A 12,519-nucleotide genomic window follows, 5' to 3' on the forward strand; every position below is an offset into this window, starting at 1 on the left:
AATGGATTTTATTATATAACCATTTAGTTCTACAAGTTTTTCTCTATGTAGATGAGTTCCTTTTAGACCATTATCGGGCAGATATCATGCCAAGCATTCATTATCCTTCAGCTCATTTTACCGTCTTTATAACCAGCTCGTAGCATCTGGTAGTCAAAATGGACCAGAATGCATCAACATTTATCACGAATTGACGAACAAGAGTTATTGCATCCATTACACTGAGGTTTAATACCGATTTTACGGCTCACAAAAAGGATGGAGTTTGATGGAAGCAAAAACGGATTATGTAGTATTTTGCTCATCTTCATGCATGCATATATTTATGTCATGGAAAATCCATGCGAATTGAAAGTAAAAGCTAGGGGAAAAGTGAGTAAATTAACTGATATCTTCATAAAGGGTAGAGTATTCATCTTCCTCTTTAGCCTTTGTCTCGATTAGTATCTTACCAGTCTAATGATTTGTTCCGGCGATATCCGGGTATTGTCTCCCGAGATCTCATAAGATGCCACGAGGTCCCCCACAGACTTTCAATGGGGTCCGGATAACCATGTCATTTTCAGCCAGGGACTCTGAAAAACGTATATATTTTAGTTCGGATTTAGAAATGATGCAATCTCTTGATTTTTCCTTACAGGCCGCGAATATGCCCCCTCACGGTTCCGGAGCTAACATTTTTCCAAGGTCATCTTTCAAAATTGCTATTGCAGCTACCTCTACACCTTTTGCATGGATGGAGCTTTGCTTGGCCAATCTTAGTGCTGGCTTTCGAAAGTGTCAGGGTATCGTCCTCCTCTTCTGACATAGTATCTGCCTGTGACTCACTGGGCGCCTTGAGCCATGGGAAATCATGGTCGATGTCATCTCTCCTTCTCAATAGGCATCTACCTGCTCTTTTACTTTCGACCCGCATAATATCCACAATTCCATAAGGAATCTAGCCAGATTTTTCACCTTATATGTGTCCGAAGCTCCTTTTCAGCTTTTCTTTGTTCACGTGCGCCTAGATATTACCAAATCGGTAGTTAGCACGGCACTCGTTGCTCTGGATCGCCACCAGAAATCGTTCTTTCGTAAGCGATTTTCTTTTGCTCTATGATTTACTTTGCTTCTAACGAATTGAATACCTTTGGCCGCAATAGCACAACTAACGCGGATGTCCTGACTTCTAGCTTCCCTACTCACCCGTCGTTTCCTCTTTAGGTTCGGATTTGAGTTTCTTGGGAGAATTCCCCTCTTCAGATTTGCTTGAAAGCTTAAGTTCATCCTTAGCCTTCTTGAGGCCCTCTTCCAACTCCAGTCGAGTCCAAACTTAGAATTTTTGTCTAGAAGCCAGCGTCTGATAGTTCCTCATTTTGTTGAGGGATCGTTTCGCCATTGATTGAGACCTTAGCGCAGTTTTGCCGGTTCAGGGTGAAAGTAATATGACAGTACTTGATTTCACTTACGCGAGTTTTCCATTTTGTATTCACCTTAGGTCGATTTGTAAGTTTTTTGATGCAATCTGCGGATTAGTGTAGCTACCTGAAATGGCAGAGTCATTTACAAACGTTGAAGATATCAGATCAGGATCAGTTGGTAGATCCGAGGTATAGATGAGGTAGAATGTCGGTCCAAGGCACTGCCTTGTGGGACTCCAACTTGGATGCTGTACTCGCGAGATGAGAAGCTCTAGTATTTCCCTGAATTTTCCCCCCAGCAGCAGCTTCTTTATTTTAAAACTCAAACCTTCGTGCCATACTTTGTCGGAGGCTTGCGCTACGTCGAAAAGGACCGCTTAGCAATACTTTCTATCCTCCAGTGAATTTCTTACCTCGGAGACGAGCGCGTGAACTTGTTCGATAGCACCATGCTTCTCTCGAAAGCCAAAATAGCGCTGGAGACTTACTTTGTTTTCCACTATCTACGGTGATATTTTTTAAAATAATAGTTTTTTGAACTCCATTGAGAGGATGGATAGCAGACTTATAGGCCTATATGATGTAACCTGCGTTTGGTCCTTCCCGCATTTAGGAATCATTGTAATTTCTGAAACCTTCCAAACCTTAAAAAAATAGGAGAGGCATAGAATTGCATTCAATATGTGCGTCACGTGAATGATTGCGATACCAGGAAGTTCCTTCAACATTTTTTCCATCTTGGAGCTTTCTTTGGGTCCACTTGTTCTCTAAAAACTTGAACAACTTGTTTGACTCTAAATGAGAGGTTTCCCTTCTGTACATATTTTTGACACCATCTCCATCTCCGGTAAGTGGGGAAAGAATACCTATTTGAAGTTTTTGCAAATGCCGCCCCTTTTTCGACATCACTTCTTGCCCAACTGCCGTCTACTGTGGTGGTGATTCACATTGGTCAGGTCTCTTCAACTTTCTTGTAATTTTCCACAGAGAAAAATCAGTAGATGCAGTGAGCGATAAACCTCAGAAGTAACTTTGTGACTCGTCCTTCTTAAGGGCTTCATGGAGCGATCGACTGGCTCTGGTCCATTTCATACAGATCTGTAAGCCTGCCATTATCTTCCTAACTTCCGCTTTACTCGGACCAGCTGTAGTAGGCCTTTTATAGCAGGTACGTTCGCAAGTGTTATAATGACGGGCGAGTGGTCTGAAAACAGCTCATAGCACGGTTCGCTCGTTATCAGCTCGCGCCGCACATTTATGGTAACACCAAAGTCAATCAGGTACGGCATTTTTGTCGATCTACTGACGAATAAGTGAGTTGTCCAGATGAGGAGATGGCAAGTCTAGTGTCTCGGACTTGCACGTCCCACAACTGCCTTCCCCTGGAAGTAATCAATCTGGATCCCCAATGAGTGTGCTTAGCATTAAAATCTCCGGCAGGAAGAAATCTGTTCCCCAGTATGTTAAAAAATTCTTCGAATGTCTGACAAGCCAGTTTAAGCTTTGAAGGGCAGTAAACCGCGGTGATGGTTATCTCGCTGACCTACTCCAGTGATAGGATTAAAGTTACTTGGAGGCAGTCTTTGCAGTAATCTCCTGAAAGATTAATGCGGGATCTGAACAGTATTCTAGTTTCGCCGTGAGCCTTTGCTTCCAGATTCTTAGTGTCGTAGAAGCAATACCTATCACCTACCTATTGATTTTGTGAGTGAGATGCGTTTGGGATATGAGTATTATGTCTCTCTCTTCTTCAAACGGGAAGTGTCGTATTTCCAGTTTATGCTGCTTGACACCGTTTCCAGTCCAATCATTTGCCATATAATCTGGGCCAGCCCAGATCTGGGGTTGATTACTCATCATGTTTTGCATTGAGACCATAAACTGCTTTATCGTTTGAGTCAGTATAAGGAGGAGCCCTTCTAGATTGTGTATTGGTATTGTATTTTCTTGGCTTTGAGGTGCGGATTTCAAAACAAATGATGCTAAGATAACTGCATTTCCAGATTTTAGACAAGGACAAAGCGGATCTGTTAATGCGTCGGGCCACATTCAGTTCCACACCCCCTAGAAATTAGTCAACAGTTTCGATACTCTGCCCATTAATACAGATAAGGAGATTGTGATGACCCGTCAAACTGAGAACCTTGGCTTTGTTGGTATTTGTCTTGAGTCCAACTTTACGTTGTTCTCTTTTCAAATCCAGAGTCATTTGGCTAAGGTTCATGACTTTGTGAGAAACTGTTGTTAACAGCATAGTTAAACTTTTTGATGAAAGACGTCATAGTCCATTAAACTTTACATCTTCTCGACTAAGCAACATGAAGAATGTCCCCAATAATATCAAAATAAAATCGGTGACAAAATGCAACACTGCCAGACTCCGCTTTGGACTTCGGAATCCTTTGAGACTATTTTTAACAGCATAGTCGAACTATTCGAGGAAAAATGTCATAGTTGAGTAAACTACTCCACATCTTATGCGAAAGGCAACATGGAGAACATCACCGATAACAAGAAGAAATAATATCGGCGACCAAACGCAACCCTGGCAGATCCCACTTTGGACCTCGAATTCCTCAGAGATTTTACCTCAATTCAGCACGTTACATTTTGCGCTTTCATCTGTCGCTCTTACAGTAGCTATACGAAATGCCCCTTTCCTGCATTAAAAGCTTTCTCGAAATCGATGAGGAGCAGGTGAAACGAAGATCTAAACTCCCCACGTTGGCTTTACTAAAGATTGGAGCTTTTTTCTCCAGTCTCACAATATCATCGTCTTGGTCTGACATGCTCTGACTCACCTGTAACTTGCTATCCACCATGGTCTTCAATAGATACAGATTGAGATTTGCCGGTCTCTCTTTCTCAGTATAACAGTAGGTTAACTTCCTTTCTCGACTTGTCCTGTCGAACCACTTAATCTCTAAGAGTCCTTCAGGGATCTCGATTGATCTTTCACCTAATGTCGTATCCTTCTTCAGGTTCACCTTGTTCACGTGCAACTAAATATTACCAAGTCTGGGGTTATTACGGCACTCGTTGCTCTTCATTGACCCGAGAAATTGGTCGTTCACTTCGATCGTGAGCCGTTTCCCTTTACCTTCTGCTGAACACCCTCGGTTTGGGTAACCATGAGGTAGCTTCCGAATCTCCATCGTCGCAGCTTTTGTTATGTTTATCATGCCCAGTACATGTTAGCAGTTCTACCCCCTCCAGCTTGGCAATTTAGTTACTGTGGTTCTGAACCATTCTGCCGTATTCTTCTCTGCACAGTCTATCAGTATTAGACCTGAACAAAAACGTATGCCGCATAACACATATTTGTTATTCCATCCTTTATATATGGGTACGTTAATCATAGGGTCCGATGTGTCATAATCCCCAGCAACACAGTAAAGTCAAGCTTATTTATAATAGCGAGAAATATCCAATGTGCACGGTTCGCACGGGTCTTTAGGGGATACTTTTTGACTCCCCAGTCTAGATCCGTAATGTTTTGTTAATAGTAGAGTCACCTTCTACCGACTGCCGCCACTACAAGACACTAACTGTCTTGGAAGGTGAGAGACTTGGCTCGCGGAGAGCTATACATTGAGTCCCGGAAAGCTATACATTGACACCTGGGGAGCAATATATTGATTCATGAAAAGCTATAATTTGCATTAATCTACCCCGCAGTCCATTGCTTGAAATTCATGATTTGAGCTTCGATTCAAGAATGGCAATCAGTCCCCGTTGCATTGAATAGCTTTTCATATTTTCGATGTCCCAACCATCGAATAGCGTATCAGTGATAGATATTTGCTTTTGTCCTTATACTTGTTTCGTAGTTAGAACTTCAGCATTTACCTTTATCCGAGGGCAAGAGCGGTATCACAATGTCGTGCAGAAGATACAGGCAGCTCACTTGTGGTGTTCTCCCTCTCATTTTCTTCATCACCATTCTGTACGCTGCTCCCCAGGGGCTTTGGTCTGCCTCCCCGCAAAGTTCTTTGGAACATTCTTGTTTGCTGGTCTGTATAGCTTGCTTAAACTTACCTCGAAGGTTCACAAACACTTGCCGTTTCTCGTCGAGGTCCGGTCTTCTTCTAGATCGTTAGCAGATCCTGCAGTCCGCAACTCCGCAATCTCTTCATTCAACCAATAGTTTGAGCGGCTTTTTGCGAGAACTCGCTGCCTCGACATAGCAGCGTCGCATGCTCTCGTTTGCGTCTCATCATTTTGTTTTCCTTTCTGAAGCCGCACCACCGCGATTATGGCCTCCCAATAACATCACTATGAATGTATCATCTTCAAGCCCCTTCACCATGGCTGGTCCATGGTTTCCAGCTCCGCGGGAACGTACATCGCCGCGTGGCCCATATTCGATCTGGACAAAAATTGCATGGTTGTCGCTATGAGTATAAGGCTCGCTGACAAATCATGACATTCTCTATGTCAGTGTGGTACTCACACATGTCAGAACCACTATTGAGCCCGTCCCTGTCCCACGAAAAGTGGAAACATTTCCCGTATTTACAAGCACCAAGTCTAGCTCCGCGAACCGCTCGAGCAGGATACGGCCTCTGGTGTTCGTAGTGCGACTGCCCCAATCGACGGCCCAGGCGTTGAAATCACACGCCATGATCTTGGCATCCGAGACTAGCATTCCTTCGAATTCTACTATCGTCGTGCTTGGTGGAACAACTATATTTGTAGATGCCAGCTATTTTGCCCTGACGAATCCAACTTCTGGAAACTTCATCACTTCTTGAATGGTTTGATTTCCATACGATCATATTGCCACCTTGCCAGTTACATCTGTAATCCAGGCACCGTTCTTATTATTGCAATAAGGCTAGCTAGTTATGGCAGCTTCAATTCCCTTTTCATAGATGGTCTGCGAGAAAATGGTCTTGAGCTGCCACGCAGTGGTTGAGGTTGATTTGTATCAAACTCATTTCTTTACTGCATACAAAGCTCTCCACACTGACACTATTCTTGATGGCCTGATGCACATTGAGTTTGTCGTTTATAAATTCGGACAACTCTATTATTTTTCCTCCGTGTAGGGCTTGGTTTTCCCACTGGGCACTTCCGTATTTATTAGCCTTCCGGGAGCTCCCCTGATTTCCTTCCTTCATCAACGGTGATTTCGGAGGAGATCGCAGGATTGTCGCGCTTCTCCTAAATGGATCAAATACTAAGTCCTGCGACATGTCCTGACCAGGTGTAGTCACCCCTCTATGAGCTTATGATGTACTCCTTCTTATGATGTACTCCTTTTAAATGCCTCTTACTCCAGGCTACTTGTAGTATTCAATACAACGGTGGCCAAGTAATCCACCATCTGGGCACCGCAGTCGATCGGCGGCCGGGAGCCTGCTTGCCCACTCCCAAAAGCCGCTGGTACTGGGGTCCTGAGTCCCTGTACCGTACATTTTTCTTGCCTTTCTGCTACCATATTGGTTTCTTGTTCTGGGTGTTTTTTTGCACTTACCTGACCCGCGCATAAAAACGCTCATGCACGTACACCTCCAAATACGTACAAATTCCTACGCATCCGCCGGGCATTCCCTTATCCACACGAAGAGACGCGCCTGATGGGAGGTTTGGCAACTCTGCACAGGCTCTGTCTGACTGTCACACCCGCTTTATTCGGAAACGACTAAACCGATTGTCAGGAAGGTTGATGAGAACGTGTGGTCTGTTGTTCCTGTTACATACATTAAGTGGCGCCATTTTCTGTTGAGTCTAAGGGGGGGATCCTCATACATGCGAAAGGAGGGTGTAATATTTTTTTTCTCGGTATGTGGCGTATCAAATGAAAGGGCTCAATTAGTACTTTTTGAAACTGGTCTCATATTTGATATTAGGTGAAACGTAGGAGAATGAGGGCTCAAAATATGACCCCCAAAACGGTGAAGGAAACAAGTGGTTCCCGAAATATCGGTATTTGCAAGAATAAATATCTACACTAGCGAAAAAGAAACAACGAGATTTTTATTATTTCAAAAAGTTCCTATGTAATATATTAATGATAAACATTAGAACTACGGGTCTTTACGAAATGCTACTCCTTTTGGTCCCCCATTGGGCGTATGAAGCCAAATTAATTAAATAGCAGTTTAACCTGAAACTTTCATTAACTATAGGTTGCTATTTCTTCTTTCTGAAATCAGTGGATACTGAAGAACCATCATCACTCAATGCGTGGACAAAAATAATTCTTTGATTATCACTACTTGCTAGACTAAGGCACATGAGACCAGGATCTCTATATAAAGGATGAATCACAGAATAAAAATTTTTTTAACTTTGAAATTTCGTCTGATCAGTTTCACCTACTCGTCACAAACATCCACTGCTCCAGCGGTCCTAAGTAACCCCACTTTGAGTAATGCTTGCAGTAAATGAGTTGAGTTGAGATACGACTACAACTCTCGCTGTAAACTCCTCCAATTCGTTGTCCTTTATGATAATAACCAAAAGAATTAGCACCAATTCTCGTGCAAACTCGTCGTATTTGTGTTGAAATTACAGCCGATTTGCAAATTCACATGGCCACTTCAATAAACTTGTAGAGTTTAGTTATTCTCTTCCATAATACATTAGACCTAATATATGTACATACGAATATCCTTTATCATATTTGAGCCCAGTAAGTAAGATTCTAGATAATTTATAGAAACATTCAGAGCCGTTAACTAACTATCCACAACCGATAGTTAACTCTCGACTCAAGCATTTTATTGAACATCCCATTTATATCTTTTTCCCCATTGTATTCATTAATTGCGACCCCATTGTGCTGGTTATGTGCTTCCGCAATCGAATATGCATGACTTAATAAAGAAACTTATTACCCATTTAATTGGTAATCAATTAGTCATTTCTCAAATTTTTCCTTCTCTTGCAGGAATTATGTTGTTTTGGGGCACCAGTAGCTAGCATCCAGGGAAGTAAGGGTGGTGAGAACACTGCATTCAAAAGATGTTTTGTAGATTGACGCTGTTGTTCAATAGTCAATTCGCAATTAAGGTCAGGTTGTCTAATTTCTGAAATGCTGGAGCATGGTATGGAGTGAAAAGTTTCTCCAGCTGAAAGAATTCACTCATGCGATTCCTATTAAAATTATTTAGAGCTCCAGGCTTACGGCAATTCCTGACATCGAATAGACGATTCTGAATGAGCAACTGTCGGCCTTTTTATTTTTATCTGAAATGTTGTATACTGGTACAGAAATTCCAGCTTATGAGATTTACACTTACTAGTTCTGCCCCTTTCCCCTACAAATCACCTAACAATATCGAGGTATAGCTAGCCCTCCTCCCCACTTTATCTACCGATTGCATTCGTCGTAGAATTTAAAAATGTTTCTGACTACATCTTCTTTTAGCTAGATTGTCCTCTGGGCTTTTGCGTTTATCCAAAAAGTTCACAATATTATCCGTGTATCGTGGGAAACTGGATAGGATTATTCCTTGTTCGCTATCTGAAACCTTTAATGATAGCGTCCATAACCATGTGCAGAATTCTTTAAATCGGTATACTCCTTAGCACAAAGATGCTGACTTAGAATTTAACCCCCTGTCTATTATCGCTCCTAAATATTTAATAGTCTACTTAAAAATGCCTGAATCGAAGGAAAATTGATATCCTTTCTAGACGGTATCCCGAATTACTGATACCAAGGGATAACATGACAACGAGGTTTCACTTCGATAAGAAGTTTGAAACACTTTGGAGTAACAAGGCAAACTGAGAGAGCGGGGCTGCAACATACTGTTTAAACCAGCAACTGATTACTTGGTACACTGACGGAACCCTCACAGCAGAGGGAGCGGGTGCCGGTGTCATTGACCCAAGGAAAATGTACTTTGAGCCAATGGTCAGGTACATTAGCATATTCAAGGCGGAAATATACGCCATAGACAAATGTGCCTCCTTTAATCTGCAAAGGAACTATAAGGGGCAGAATATAGCTATTCTCACCGATAGCCAGCGATCAAGGCAAGTAGGTCCAACCAGGTGAACTCTAAACTGGTATGGGAATGCCTTGAGAGACTGAATACACTCGGCTCGTCCAACACGGTCCGGATACTTTGGGGTTCCAGGCCATGCAAGGTTGGAAGGCAACGAGGCAGCGGACGAACTAGCCAAGAAGAGAGCAGGGACGCCTTTACACGGCCCAGAACCCTTCTGTGAAATCGGAAACGGTTTTATGGCTATGAATCTAAGAAATGAAAAGGAACGGTTGAGGGAACTATACTGGGCGGGCATACCAGGGATGGAGCAGTCCAGGGTGCTTATTGGAGGATACGAACCCATGCGCACAAAGAATTGCTTAAACCTCACCAAAAAGAACCTCCGAACCATAGTGGGAATTCTCACTGGTCACTGTCGGCTGAACTATCACCTAGAGAAGCTAGGGATATCTACGGACACTGCCTGCAGGTTTTGTGAGGAGGATGACGAAACCTCTATACACGTCCTGGGACAGTGTCCGACATTTGTGTAAAGTAGGTAGAGGTATCTGGGAGAACACTTAATACCAGATGCAAAGCTGAAAGATCTGGAAGTTGGGAACATACTAAAGTTCCTAACGGTTATAAGCCTGCTTGAGATACTATGATCAATAGGTAGACTATGACCAGTAAAAGGGGCACAATAGTTCTTTAAGGACGCGGTGCGACTTTCCCTTAGCAGAATAATAATAATAAAAATGGCGATAAAGTATCCTACCATAATACTTTATGTTAAAAGCCGGATTTGATCAGAACGCTCTAAACAAGCTGAATGATTTTCATAAATATAGCTATTGATGTATCTTCGGTATAATCCCCAGGCGTAACCTCTTCCATAAGGGGGTCTGCACAGATCCCTGCAAGGTAGATAGGTGTTTGTGGTCAGTATCTATTTTCCCATCAAGTGATAGAGGACACCATTAATCTCAAGTAATCTACTCATCATGTTACAAACATCGAACATATATTTGCCAAGATACCTAAGTAGTACCCAATATTTCGTTGATTAATAAGTTATTTTTAGGCTAATTGCTAACTGACTGCTCTGCCTTCCGTCATACATTATTATTTCACAGGAAAGTTCCGATCCTCGTGGACCGACACAGGTGATCTCATCTATTTTAGCTCGATCATCCGAATCATTGCACAACAGTCTTTTCAGGAGGAGGTCTATGAAAAGGCGCACTAGATATTTGGGAGTCCCTAATTTGAGTAAAGCCTCAATTACTCGTATAGATAACCCTCACCCATCCATCTCAGAGAATTAAAAGCATTACTTACATCGAGAATGAGCGTAAGTCGTCTATTTTTAAAGATTGGATGCTGACCCAAAACGGGTTAGTCTGTGGACCAAATATAGTGCAAAAAAGTTTCTTTCGAACTAGTCCGGTCCTTTATCAAGCGAATTGTGGACTCCCTCAATTCCTAAACAAAATTTAGATCTGCTTCTGTCGACTTAGGTCAGAATTTTTCCAAGCAGTTTTTGTCCTGAACATAATTCATACGTACATCGTGTTTATAAATGAATACCCAGTATCATATACGAATTTATAGTCACTTCGGTTACGCTACTGTCTGCGCCGTGGACGAAATCTGAAGTGGTGTAATAGTTCTGATATGCTAATTCTGCAAACAAATGAAGGTTTGCGGTGAGGGTCCTGGGGTTTTGAAGTGGCAAGGATTGGACAAGCTTGCGGATCTTCGACAACCAGATGCGAGTGTCTCCTGAGAATCTCGTCGTAGGAGATGACTTTCAGCTTTTCACCCTTCCAGGCGCCCTTAGCGACGCACGAACCGAGAACATCCCTGGAGAATTCGTCTTTGCAAGCTATAACATGATACCCACGGACCACCAAAGAGGAATCAAAGCAGGGTATCCCGTTCGTTCGCCTTTGGCGTCCAGGAGATGTTCAATGACCATCTCCGAGAGTCTGGCCTCAACGCTGGGCCACAGCGCCACACGTAATTGGCTCCTTGTCACTTCGCTAGATGATTTTGCAGTTTATAGTTCGTCGGCTGGCTGCTGCTGCTTACCTTTCTCCAGAGGTTGCTTAGAGTTCTAGCTTTTGTCCACTCTGGTCCGTATGTGTTTTCGTTCGACCATGTCTTCAGATCGATTGCGTTTGAGGGCAGTGAGATTCGCCTTCTGCACTTCTGCCAGGCGGCTTATATTCCTCAACAATCGCCTAGTATTTAGCGAAGTCCTTTTCATCCCACTCGTCAATAGTATGGGCCTCCTTATTGTTAGAAATTTTGCTGAGAATATGCATGGCCCTCTGGCACTGGCTCTTGAGCAGGACTCCAGTGAACCTTCGCTTCCTAGCCGGTTTCTGAATTTCTTGTCGGGGGTATTGAAATAAATCATAAGGCTGAGCAATCAAAAATTATGAAAAATATATACGTGCATCTACTTTGAAGTGTTTCTCCTTTTGTAAGCGTCCTCCGGTGTTTTCTGTTGCTGAAATCTTTCACAATGCTCGCCCGAAACGGCTCCACAATTATCCAGGAAAAAACTCAGGTGGGAGTGGAGAAAATGAACTTTCAATGACATATTGCAACCTAAAGCCTTGTAAGATTTAAGTAACTCATCAATTCGTTGTTGCTCGTCCCCTGATCTTTCATTTCTAAGAAAATTGCGGCAAGCGAAGATAAAAAATCTCAGGCTCTTCTGTCTTTTATTGACAAACTGAAAGCGTCGGCATCAAATAACTGTTTAATCGGAGGTCCCACAAATACGCCTTCTTTGATTTTGGCGTCACTCATGTGGGGAAATTTTCGCTTGTGTAAGAATACTTTACCTTCCTTATTAAGAGCCTTAACAAATTGTTTAAAAAGGCCCAGCTCAACGTGAAGTGGAGGTATAATGATTTTTCTTTTATCTACTAAGGCGTCAAAAGCGATGTTTTTACTAACGGTAATATCATCCACGCGCAAAGACCAGCCTTTTCATACATTATGCAGCCAATTAATATAAATTATAGTAATGCGCTATTAGTAATTTTATTTTAACGGACATTGATTTGGAGGGTATTTGGGAGCCTAGGCACCATATAGTTGGAGCCTCTTGATTTTTTTCAAATTTTTGGGTTGGGTAGTTTCTGAGAATGGGT

The sequence above is a fragment of the Hermetia illucens genome, chromosome 5 (assembly GCF_905115235.1).
Source record: "Hermetia illucens chromosome 5, iHerIll2.2.curated.20191125, whole genome shotgun sequence".
Lineage (NCBI taxonomy): Eukaryota > Metazoa > Arthropoda > Insecta > Diptera > Stratiomyidae > Hermetia > Hermetia illucens.